Below are 13,250 nucleotides of genomic sequence, written 5' to 3'. Positions count from 1 at the left end.
CTATGGCAAAACAAGGTTAAGAAACATCACATTTTTTTTCATTAAAAGTTTAAACAATAGCACCATAATTTGAAGAAAATTTAAAAAAATACAAAAGAAATATTTATAACAAAGAAGAATCTACAAATTTTTAAGGTAAAACATAATAAAAACAACAAATGGGCTAAAAGCAAATGAATAATACCTTGAAGTAATAGCAATAAAATTGTATTAACACATTAAAATACCTGATAATTCAAATTAAGGCAATAATAATATGTCATTTCTGACCCATTTCATTAAAAATTTAGAATGAGAGATAGTAATTATTGTAGTCAAGGGGATGCAGGAAATGTTACATTATAAATAGTATAATCTTAAGGGCAATTTAGTAGGATATATCAAAATAACAAAGTGTACCTTCCCTTTAAAGCATTGATACTCTTTCTAATAACAGTATATAGAAAAATTTACACATATGAAAAAATATATGACAATGATATTTATTACAGCAGATTTTATAATAATTAAATGTTAGAAATAACACAAATGTTCATTGATAAAGGAATACATAGTTATCATACATGCATATTGTTGAACCCCACATAGCAATTAAAAACAGTGATACCTATCTATATGTAGTGACCAGAAATTATATCTAATACTGAAAAGTAGATTAAAGTGGATTATCTATATGATACCAAAGGTACAGGCAACTAAATAAAAATAGACAAACTGAACATCATCAAAATTAAAAACTTTTGGCCAGGTGAGGTGGCTCATGCCTGTAATAGCAGCACTTTGGGAGGGAGAGGTGGGGGGATCACTTGAGGCCAGGAGTTTGAGACCAGTCTGGCCAATATGGTGAAACCCCATTTTTACAAAAAATACAAAAATTAGCCTGGCATGGTGGTAAGAGCCTGTAATTATAGCTACTAAGGAGGCTGAGGCACCAGTATCACTTGAACTGGGGTGGCGTAGGTTGCAGTGGGCCAAGATTGGGCCACTGCACTCCAGCCTGAGTGACAGAATGGGATATCACCTCAAAAAAACAAACAAACAAAACAAAACAAAACCTTTTGTGCATGAAAGGAAACTGTCAATGAAATAAAAAAAGCAACATACAGAATGAAAGAAAACATTTACAAATTATGTATCTGGTAAGAGAAACATCCAGGATGTAGAGAGCAATTCCTAAAACTCAACAACAACAATAAAAACTCAATTCAAAAATGAGATTGAATGGACATTTCTCCAAAGGAGATATGCAAATGACCAATAAGCACATGAGAAGATGCTCAATATCATTGATCTTTAGGGAATGCAAAACAAAACCAAAATGACATACTATAATATGTCACAGTGCAAAAATCACAGCATTCCTATACACCAATAACAGACAGAGAGCCAAATCATGAGTGAACTCACATTCACAATTGCTACAAAGAGAATAAAATACCTAGGAATCCAACTTATAAGGGATGTGAAGGACCTCTTCAAGGAGAACTACAAACCACTGCTCAAGGAAATAAGAGAAGACACAAATAAATGGAAAAACATTCCATGCTTATGGATAGGAAGAATCAATATTGTGAAAATGGGCATACCACCCAAAGTAATTTACAGATTCAGTGCTATCCCCATCAAGCTGCCATTGACTTTCTTCACAGAATTGGAAAAAACTACTTTAAGGTTCATATGGAACCAAAAAAAGAGCCTGCATAGCCAAGACAATCCTAAGCAAAAAGAAAAATGCTGGCGGCATCATGCTACCTGACTTCAAACTATACTACAAGGCTACAGTAACCAAAATAGCATGTTATTGGTACAAAAACAGATATATAGACCAATGGAACAGAACAGAGGCCTCAGAAATAACACCACACATCTACAACCGTCTGATCTTTGACAAACCTGACAAAAACAAGCAATGGGGAAAGATTTCCTATTTAATAAATGGTGTTGGGAAAACCGACTAGCCATATGCAGAAAACTGAAACTAGACCCCTTCCTTACACCTTATTCAAAAATTAACTCAAGATGGATTAAAGACTTAAACGTTAAGACCTGAAACCATAAAAACCCTAGAAGAAAACCTAGGCAATACTACTCAGGACATAGGCTTGGGCAAAGACTTCATAACTAAAACACCAAAAGCAATGGCAACAAAAGCCAAAATTGACAAATGGGATCTAATTAAACTAAAGAGCTTCTGCACAGCAAAAGAAACTATCATCAGAGTAAACAGGCAACCTACAAATTGAGAGAAAATTTTTGCAATCTATCCATCTGACAAAGGGCTAATATCCAGAATCTACAAAGAACTCAAACAAATTTACAGGAAAAAAACAACCCCATCAAAAAATGAGTGAAGGATATGAACAGACACTTTTCAAAGGAAGACATTTATGCAGCCAACAAACATGAAAAAAATCTCATCATCACTGGTCATTAGATAAATGCAAATCAAAACCTCAGTGAAAAACCATCTTATGCCAGTTAGAATGGCGATCCTTAAAAAGTCAGGAAACAACAGATGCTGGAGAGGATGTGGAGAAATAGGAATGCTTTTACACTGTTGGTGGGGGTGCAAATTAGTTCAACCATTGTGGAAGACAGTGTGGCAATTCCTCAAAGATCTAGAACCAGAAATACCATTTGACCCAGCAATCCCATTAATGGGTATATACCCAAAGAATTATAAATCATTCTACTGTAAAGACACATGAACATGTATATTTATTGCAGCACTATTCACAATAGCAAAGACTTGGAACCAACCCAAATGCCCATCAGTGATAGACTAGATAAAAAAAATGTGACACATATACACCGTGGAATACTATGCAGCCATAAAAAGGATGAGTTCATGTCCTTTGCAGGGACATGGATGAAGCTAGAAACCATCATTCTCAGCAAACTAACAGAAGAACAGAAAGCCATACACTGCATGTTCTCACTCATAAGTGGGAGTTGAACAATGAGAACACATGGACACAGGGAGGGGAACATCACCTACTGAGGACTGGATGGGTGCAGCAAACCTCCATGGCACGTGTATACCTATGTAACAAACCTGCATGTTCTGCACATGTACCCCAGAACTTAAGTATAATAATAAAAAAAGTTCTTCAAATATAATGGAAAAAAAACCCAATGAAGTGTTGGCCTTAATGTGGAAAAATTGGAACCCTTGTACATTGCTGATGGAAATGTAAAATAGATACAGCTGCTATAGAAACAGTATGGTGGTTCCTCACAAAACAGTAAATTGAATTAGCATATAACCCAGCAATCCCACTTCTGGATTGGGGTATATTTCCTTCTTATTTTTAAAGAAATGAAAAGCTGGGTCTCAAAGAGATAGTCATATATCCATGTTCATAGAAGAAGTATTATAGAACAACAGCCAAAACATGGAAGTAACCCAACTGTTCACTGATACATGAATGGATAAACAAAATGGGATATACACACACAATGGGACATTACTCAATTTTAAAAAAGGAGCAAAATTTTGACAAATTCTGCAACATGGATGAACCCTGATGATATTATGCCAAGTGAAATATGCCAGCCACACAAAAAAATCAAGTACTGTGTGAGGTACTTAGAGTAATCAAATTCATAGAGAGAGAAAGTAGGATGATGGTTGCTAGAAGCCAGGGCGGGAGAGAGGGGAATGAGAAGCTGTTTTTTAATGGGTATAGAGTTTCAGTTTCACAAGTTGAAAAGAGTTTTGGAAGGTGGATGCCCAACAATGTCAATGTACTTAACATTACTGAACTTCACATTTAAAATGATTAAGATGGTAAGGTTTATGTTTTATGTATTTTTCTGCAATTAAAAAGTAAGAAAAACTTAAAGCAGCTTATGAAATAATATGGACAGTATACTCCTGTTTTTACAGAAAATACATACATAATCTGCGTGCATTTGTAAAGTATACTGAGGGCTAAAAGTCTGAAAATTATAAAAGATATTAGGGTGGAACTAAATGAATTTTCACACTTCATAGTTAAAAAACTGTTTGCATTTTTATGAGTATGTATTATTTAATTTAATACCACAGATAATTGAAAAATAAGAAAAGAACAACACATTAGTGGATTGTAGAATTTCTCATGTAAAATGATAGCTTGATAGACAATTTGTACAGCTCCTCTCATTTGTCTTTGACTCAAATTCTTTAATTTGGAAATTACTAACAACTGTAAATGCAGATGTGAGGTTCACACTTGAATTTAGAATCAAAATCATCTTAGCTAGGGGTTATAGGAAAAGGAAGCCAGGAAGTTTGCATCTATAGGTAATACTGATGGGCAGCTACCCCCATACTATATAAACTCTTTTTTTTCCTATACCTTTTAAAGTTGATGTTCATTTTTGCCATATTGCATTAAAACATTTCATTATGTGGCAAAGAAAAGCATGTGAGTCATAGCCCCATTTATTATTTTATCTAGATTAGTCCTGGACAATTACCTAGCTACATAGAAGCTAACCTCCCAAGTTGGAGAGAAGGAAAATAACTTCCTTTCCTACTCAATCAACTGCCCAGTCCCTAATTTCCCTAGTCTCTTTTATGTCAACTACCAACTGCGTTTTGTCTGTAATCTTACTTTTGAATAAACAAGGTGTATGGGAGTCCTGAAAACACTGTTATTTTCATGAAGCCTGTCCTAGTCTCTTAAACAGGGAAAGTCACTCTGAAGTCATTACTATTGGTCCTCAGTGGGTGTGAGGGTTGGGGATAGCATTGGAATTTATCTACAAAGTAAGTTCTGCACCTTGTTATAATGTTTATGCTGCTTCCTCTTCCACCTAATTTCAATATAGTCTCAATAAAGCTTCTTCTTTAAGGGTTATGCTCCCCAGGATGATTTGGACTTTTCTGTAAATAAAGTAATTGAGTTAAAGGGATATAAGCTAGGAGTGGGGTATAAAATTTATCTGAGAATGAGTATATTATTCATTTGAATGGAGCCTGCAGAACCCACAAATTACAATAGCTGTGTGACAGTCAGGTCTACCTATGTGCATGGCCTGCTATAGCCAGGCAGAAAACAGTACCATGTAGTATTTAAATAACACTGATAATATTTATTAGGAACTTGCTTTGTATCTTGCACTGTTTTAGGTGCTGGGCTTTAGAATTGGAGAGATCTACATTCCAAATTCACTCTATCATTTCTAGTTGTGTGACTTGGGGCAGATTTCTAACTTCACTAATCTTTTGCTTATTTCTAAAGTAGAGATATGAAAACACTTGCCTGGCAGAATTGTTGTGAAGATTAAACCTATCATGCATTTCATGTGTTTAGCAGAGCACCTTACACAAAATAATCATTTGCTTGTATTTTAATTATTTCCCATAGACTGGCCTCACTATGATTTTTGGTATTCTAGTTTATGACTCAGAAAATCCAGCTATTTTGCTTCACTTTGGTCAAAGCATATGTTAATGAATTTTTATTTTCACACTCTGTTTAAAGCAACTAGGTATAACTTCTATTTCTTCTTTCCTTCTCCCACTTCCCTGTATATTTCTTAGTGTCTTAATGGCTGACAGCAAGGTGATGAAATTTCCATTTCAAAATGGAAAAAGTCATTCAATTTTCAAAGCAACAAATTTAAAAAAGACTTTTGACTCTGTTGTATCAGATGCAGTAGAATTACTTCTACATACTGCCAGGCGCGGTGGCTCACGCCTGTAATCCCAGCACTTTGGGAGGCTGAAACGGGTGGATCACGAGGTCAGGAGATCGAGACCATCCTGGCTAACACGGTGAAACCCTGTCTCTACTAAAAATCAAAAAAATTAGCCGGGCGTGGTGGCAGGCGCCTATAGTCCCAGCTACTCGGGAGACTGAGGCAGGAGAATGGCGTGAACCCAGGAGGCGGAGCTTGCAGTGAGCTGAGATGGCGCCACTGCACTCCAGCCTGGGGGACAGAGCGAGACTCCGTCTCAAAAAAAAAAAAAAAGAATTACTTTTACTTACTATTGTGTTTTCGATGAATATGAATATTGTGGTTCCACAGACTTTGATTATATAGTAATCTCATCCTCCAACCCTCCTTTTATTAAAAAGTAAATGCATATATGTATATATAAATGATGAGCACATATATACATACACACATAATTTGTTTATTGATTTTTCAGCACCTGCACATTCAGAAACAATCAGAGCAGAGCAAGAGAGATTACCTGTAACCCAGGGTCACTCCTGTCTCTGCCAGAGTGGGCTCTGTAAAAAGGCAGACTAAGTGACCACCTTCCTTGAGTTAATCAGATGGTGCTACTTAGCCTGAAAAATATCACCTCCCATTGGGCCTTGTAAGGTCATTGTTAGAATGCAAAACTACTTTCTAGGGGAAGGTATCATGTAAAGAGAAGTTAAATAAAATGAGGGAAAAGGAATTTCTAGGACATAGAGGCCTAAATATTGTGACGTTTTCAATTTAAATATTTTGGGGGGGTTGTGAAACTTTTAGGGTCAGAAAGTGCATTTATGGCCTGAATAAGGGCTGAGACGTGATGAGTGATGAAGGAGAGAATGCACTGGGAACACACACTGTTTGTTTAAGATTAGTGCCCCCTCTTGCTTTAATAGGAGTGATAAAGAGGGTTTAGGGTGGGATGGAGGTAGAGATTGGAGTGACCAACTGGAAATACATACAGTATTCATAGACATTTTCTTTTGTCTGAATGGAGATACTCCACTTGGTGGCCTTCATTGACCTCCTTATCACAATGCTTTGACTCTGGTCACTCAGTAAGGTCTGGAGCACTTGAGATGTTTAATTTTACAAATCTGAAAGCTAATTACATGGTGATGTGGCTGGCTGATTTAGAATTGATGATGTCTGTTTTATATAATCCCTACCACCTCTCAAGTGAAGCAAAGTTGGGTCACTTGACCTGTTTTACTCAATTTCTTGTATCAGTTTATGAGGATGCAACTGGGATCCTAAAAGCAGATCTCAGGTTATTATTTTAGAAATTTTATAGTATAACAAGGCAACAGGCTACGCAGAAGTAGAATCGTGTTCATAGTTGGTACTAAATGCATCTTTGTTAAATAAATTAATAAATATCACTGCTACTCAGTTCAATGGGATATTGTGTAGTATATTAGATGATATAATTCTACTTTTTCTTGATATACATTGTGTAATTTTAATAAAGACCAAACTTATATGAGACAGGGTAGGCAAATGCCCCATGATCTCTACTCTAAGGCTTCCATGTAGTACATCTGCAAAAATCAAGAGCAAAAATAGCTTCTCTACAGTGATTCTTATGAGTGACGTTTTACCTCTAGAAGTTTGTATTCTTGGAATTCATGAACATCTTCTTTCTAATAGTAACTTTACATTCATTAAGCCTCTTATGTTAAAGGGCTTGATTACATGTCTTGATAGATTTTGAAAAATATTGTAAAAATGTAGTTCATGAAAATCATCAGCAAAAACAATATTGAAGAGATCATAACTTTTATAGGAAAATGAAAGCAAAAGGAAAATAATGTTCAGATATTTGGTCATATCGGGCCCAGAGAGAGAAGAGACCCTATTTTGTCAGAGTAGTCAAGTTGTATTAGTCCATTCTCACACTGCTATAGATACTACCTGAGACTGGGTAATTTATAAAGGAAAGAGGTTTAATTGACTCACAGTTCTGCATGGTTGGGGACGCCTCAGGAAACTTACAATCATGGGGAAAAGGGAAGGAGGCACCTTTTTTCACAAGGCGGCAGGAAAGAGGAGAGCCAAGGAGGAACTTCCAGACACTTATAAAACCATCAGTTCTTGTGAGAACTCACTCACTATCACCAGAACAGTATGAAGAAAACCGTCCCCATGACCCAATCACCTCCCTCCCTCGACATGTTGGGATTACAGGTCCCTCCCTCGACACAGGGATTATAATTCAAGATGAGATTTGGGTGGAGACACAGAGCTAAACCGTATCACAGGCCTTATCAGTAATTTAGTAATACATAAAGCTATAGATTTAAATGAATTCATAATTGAACACAAATTGCAACAGATCAATAATGAGTGCTGACAGTTTTGTATTTGGAACAATCCTAAAGTTACATTTGTATGTATCTTGAATGTCAATCGTAACTGATTAATTAGTGGGAAAATGGCAGTATAGAGGCTGCGTATTCACTGTTGTTATAACCATGTATTGTAAGAAATGAATATGTAGTGTTAAGAAAAAGTTGACACAACTCCAGGCAATGGAATTAAAATGGCATAAAAAGGACAGCATAGGAAAGCTCAGCCTACCTTTCTGTCAGCTTTAACCTGTGTGCCCCTCCCTAAGCAAATGACAGTGCTGCAGATGACACCAGCCAGCAGCCTTGAGAGATATTTTCTGTGATGAATTGGCAGCAGAACAGCAGTGATCTCTACATTTTTACTTCTATCTTTTGTATTAAATTGCACAACCTGAGGACAAGAATTCAGCTTTTTATCTGAATGTGTATTGGGGTTTGCTATGTGAAATGTCTTCATTATTCTCAAATAACCTTTCCCTTGAATATAGAAACTGTCACCCTCGACAAAACATAGCAGTCCAAAGAGATCAATATTCAGTCTTCTTTCCAGATGTTGTAAAGGAATGAGTGAGTTCCCACAATGCTTTAGACTAATTTCACAGCGAGATGTAAAAGGAATAAATTTCTTCTCACCCCAGCCAACAATCTGTTAAAGCTCTGAAGCATAAGGCCAGGTATTTCTCGCACAGTGGTTTTTGTCCCATTGACTATACGTATGTGCCATTCTTATTCAAGACAATGACTGACTCCAACCGGCCAACCAATTTTCTCTATAGAACCTTGAAACTGCTAATACCTGATGGTGAGTTTAACACTACTGGCAGGATACTTGCATTTGTATATATTTTAAATATGTCTGTAAAATATGTGGCAATTTTAGCTTGGTGAAGGAATTTATCTTTTCTTCATCTCTAACTTAGCAACATACTGAACCACTCTTATAGGCAGAGGTGGTACATCAATCCTGTTGCACAATTACTCTATGACAGAGAGTCCCAGTGTTAGTGCCAACAAAGACCTCAGAATTCATCTGGTTGACTTACTGAAATCTGGAGAGGTTACGTTACTCATAGTCTCTTATATAGCAGTACTAAATTTAATTGTAGACTAAGAATAATCTGTAATTATTCTTGATTTGTTTAATAACAGAATCAGTTCCAGAAACCAAATCGCCAAGTCAAATATTCTTTCTATCATGTACTCCCTGTTAACCAAAATCTCATCATCTAGTCTTTATTTTAAAGTAGGGAAGGGGGAGGAAGAGGAGAAACTATAATTTTTAAAATATTTATGATGAATAAAATATTATGCTAAATATTACCACACATATCTAATCCCCAGAATGCCCCTGCAAGTTATGTATGAATATCACTAATTTTTATATTCTAGCAAAATAAAATCAGAATGTTTAATTACTGTTGCCCAATGCTCTACAGTTAACGAAACATCCATGAATCTACTTTGTACAATTCTGTTGCTAAAGTTCAACTGCAAAAAAAAAAAAAAGAATTCTTCAGGTTCTTTTGCAGGGGCAACCTGGAGTGCTCTGACTAAATACCAAAGATAAATACTGAGGTTATGTTTTCTGCTGTCCTTATTAGTCTAACTCTTGTTTCCACTGCCCATATCAGTCAGGGGAACAAAAAGGAAATTTAGGTGAAATAGTTATGGAGAATGAATGTGCTTTGCCTCTCTGTCAGCTCTCCATGGTATCACTGCAACCATGAGTCTTCTGTTTCAGTTCTATCTCCCGTTTGTAATGGAGCTCACCTCTCATCCTTGCTGGTGCTATCCACTTGGTACAGGCTTGTTTTTCTCAACTTGTATGATTCTGTTGCAGAACCAGTTTCACTAGTTGTCACTGCTCGTGCCTTATAATGTTTCCCTACCAAGTCACTGCTAATGTTATTCCTGCTTCCTGGTTTAAACCTTGCCAGAGTCACACCTTGTCTTTATGCTTACCTTTCCTGCCATCACTCCTTATGTCTCTGCTTATGTTGTCCATTTTAATACCAGCTCCATCACAGCTGCAGCAAGGCTCACAAAAGTGCAAGAGTATTCTTCTTGAGTCCTTTCATTAGGATTCAACAAAGCCCTTGTCTTTCTCTTTTCTTATGGATGCTCCAGGGTTGCAAATAATATATTAATCTTGGTCCCTCACTTTTGAATCAGCCTTGCTGGTTACATTTTTAATATGTATGCTTACCTTTGCTGCCATCACTCCCTTTGCCTCTGCTAAAGTTGTTCATTTTAATAGTAGCTCTATCAGAACTGCAGCAAGCCTCACAGAAGTGCAAGAGTGTTCTCTGTTTCTTGGGTCCTTTCATTAGGATTCAACAAAGCCCTTCTCTCTTTTCTCCCATCCAAGTACTAACCAGGCCTGACCCTGCTTAGCTTCCGAGATCAGAAGAGATAGGGCGCATTCAGGGTGGTATGGCTGTAGACGCCCTTCTCTCTTCTCTTATGGATGCTCCAAGGTTACAAATAATATATTAAGTTTAGTCCCTCACTTTTGGGTCTACCTTACTGGCTACATTTTTAACATGTATGTCAACATGGCAGAGAACACTAAATTGCTACCATAAATTGTTTCAAAGAAACAGTGTTCTATCTTGTTATTATCAATCCATCTCTCAGTCCAGTGTCGAGACCCTTCATCTCTTTTCTTCCTCAGGATGCACTTTAAGGGCACATTTCTGAATACTGGAAAGAGATGTGTGCACCAGGTTTCATTTGGGAGAGAATGTCGAGAGACTCACTCCACATTCCTGATATGATTCTTCAAAAGTTTTCCTAAAAGACTCATTAAATGCTCATGCAAAGAAAACTCCTGTTATAACAACTGACTTCTCAGCATCTCTTTACAGTGTATGTCAGTTAGAGTTCCTTCTGGAAGTCTCACAGCACTCATTCTGGCCAAAATTAAATAGAACCTGTCTTAGTAGGCTGTTTCTTGTTATATATTTTACTAGAATTATTCAATTCAGCCAGTGACTACATTCACCTCTTAAGATAACACAGTGGTTTACCTCAGCAGTCACAATTACCCTAATGAGTAAATCTGAAGAGGTTCTTTAAATGAAGTTGCTAGGAAAATATTTCAATAATTGGAAAGAGCATGGGGCTCCTCCAAAAAGCAGGTATTTAGGATGGGTGTTATAATGGTGAGACTCAGAAGAGCATCATATCAAAGAATTCAGTCAATGATAGAGAAATAAAAATGAAGGGAGAGATTGCAGGGAACTAAGAAAACAAACAAAAGAACCCGTACCATCTAGATTGCAATATGCATGAATTTCAGTGAAGATAATATTGCTCCAGATGTGGGGACAGTGGTAGTCGAGGGTCACCACTTTCATGAATGGTCATCAATTTTAATGAAGGCATAAGATGACATGTTATTTTCAGTTAAAAGAAGAAAATACTCCCAGTGTACATCAAATTCATTGATTATTTTTTCTCCTTATTCCTGGCTGTTTCTACTAGGTGTTGTACTTCTTGAGTTTTTTCTTTTTTATGATTGGCTTATCTTTTGCTATTGCTGTGGACTAGATGCCACTTGGCACCACCATATGGGCTCGTTTACTTCCTGCTATTTTATTTTTTTTTCCAGGTGTCCAGCTTCAATCAGAGTCCAGTGTATTCTAGATTATGAATATTTAATAATTAGTCACTTGCAGTGGTTCTCCTACCATGCCATAGAGAAGGCATGATCCCTGCCCATGCAGATATAATATGGGTCCAACTATCCTGCTCCTTCCTCCTTAAATGCATCAGCACATATTCAGGCATCTATCTGTAATGCTGGTTGTTGCTCTCCCGTCCAGGAGCTGGTAGGAACACAATGACCACAGATATGGCCTAAAAAAGGGTTGAGTGTCAAAAACATGCACTTCCTTGCTTTTTTACATTTCTTAGCCTTTGGTAAGAATGTTCATCACATCTACCACCTTCACACTCATCCCGACTTCTGGGAAACTTAAAACAATTTTGTTACTTATTGGAATCCTAGTCTGAAAAACCAGCTGATTGACTGCATGGGATATTAATAATTTAATGATATACTCAATCCACTTGGGAAAGCTCAAAGTCCTTTATAGTGAGCAAAAGAAGAGCTAATACCCTGGATCATTGAGAGCTACTACCCTGGATCATTATGGGGTTAAAACCTAGGCCAGGGTATCGTAATACAATGGTTTGGAAATGAGTGAAGAAATCAGGAAGCTATACATTCAAATCTTGCTCTCCTACTTTCTCAACGAATAACATGATTTAGGTTGTGTGAGCTTCATTTTCCTCTTTGTTAATACAGACTTAGCTGTGTATATGACTTTTGTTAAGACTGAGTGAGAAAATGTATGTAAAGAGCTTAGCTCAGGCTCAGTAAAAATGAGCACTCATTAAATCAAAGCTCTTGTTATGATTAAGAATTAACAGCATCCATTTACAGGTTTTAGTGTTTCTGTGAATATTTGCTCTGCTTTTGCAAATACCCCCTTTGAATGTTGGTTCCTCCTCATGGTTGGTGTAGTCTAATAGGATTGAGGCTTTCTCCTGACTGGGAGAGTACCAGGCTTAGGAGTGACTGAGCTCCTGTCTATACATGAGAGAAAGAGACAGCCTTTTGGTTTTTCCTTTGGTGGAATTTTCCCCGTGTTCTCTTTTTATTTTCTTCTCTTTCTTCTAAGACCAAGAAAAGCATGGATGGGTAAGATGAAAAGGACCAAAGAATAACTCATCCTGGCTTATAGGCAAAACTCTTTATAGAGCTTCAGAAAGATGTTACAAGAATTATAGAGCCTTTATACAGCTTACTAAACTACTCTGTGCTTCCTTTAGGTCACACAGTTTTTGGTTTAAGCCAAAATTCTCAGCATTATATGTTATCAGAGGATTACTTTTCATTCTGTCTTAGGACCCTTTTAAAATTCAGTGTGATTATTGTGTGTTTCATTACAGATTCATATTTTCAAAAACTTGTCAGGATATGGTTCCAACTTTTTATGATCAATAGATTGAAACAAAAAATTGTCACTGAGCAAAATCAATGATAGTGGATTAAGAACTTTGTAAGTTCCACCATCACTGGAAGTAATTGTGTTCCAAACATAAAATCAAAGCAGATATCATCATTGCCTCAAATTATGATTGTCACAGTTTTTTTTCTTAAGTTCAATTTAGGCTGAAATGTTTGGATTT

Source organism: Pan paniscus, chromosome 12, assembly GCF_029289425.2.
Source record: "Pan paniscus chromosome 12, NHGRI_mPanPan1-v2.0_pri, whole genome shotgun sequence".
Taxonomy (NCBI): domain Eukaryota; kingdom Metazoa; phylum Chordata; class Mammalia; order Primates; family Hominidae; genus Pan; species Pan paniscus.
This window is presented reverse-complemented; position numbering follows the sequence as displayed.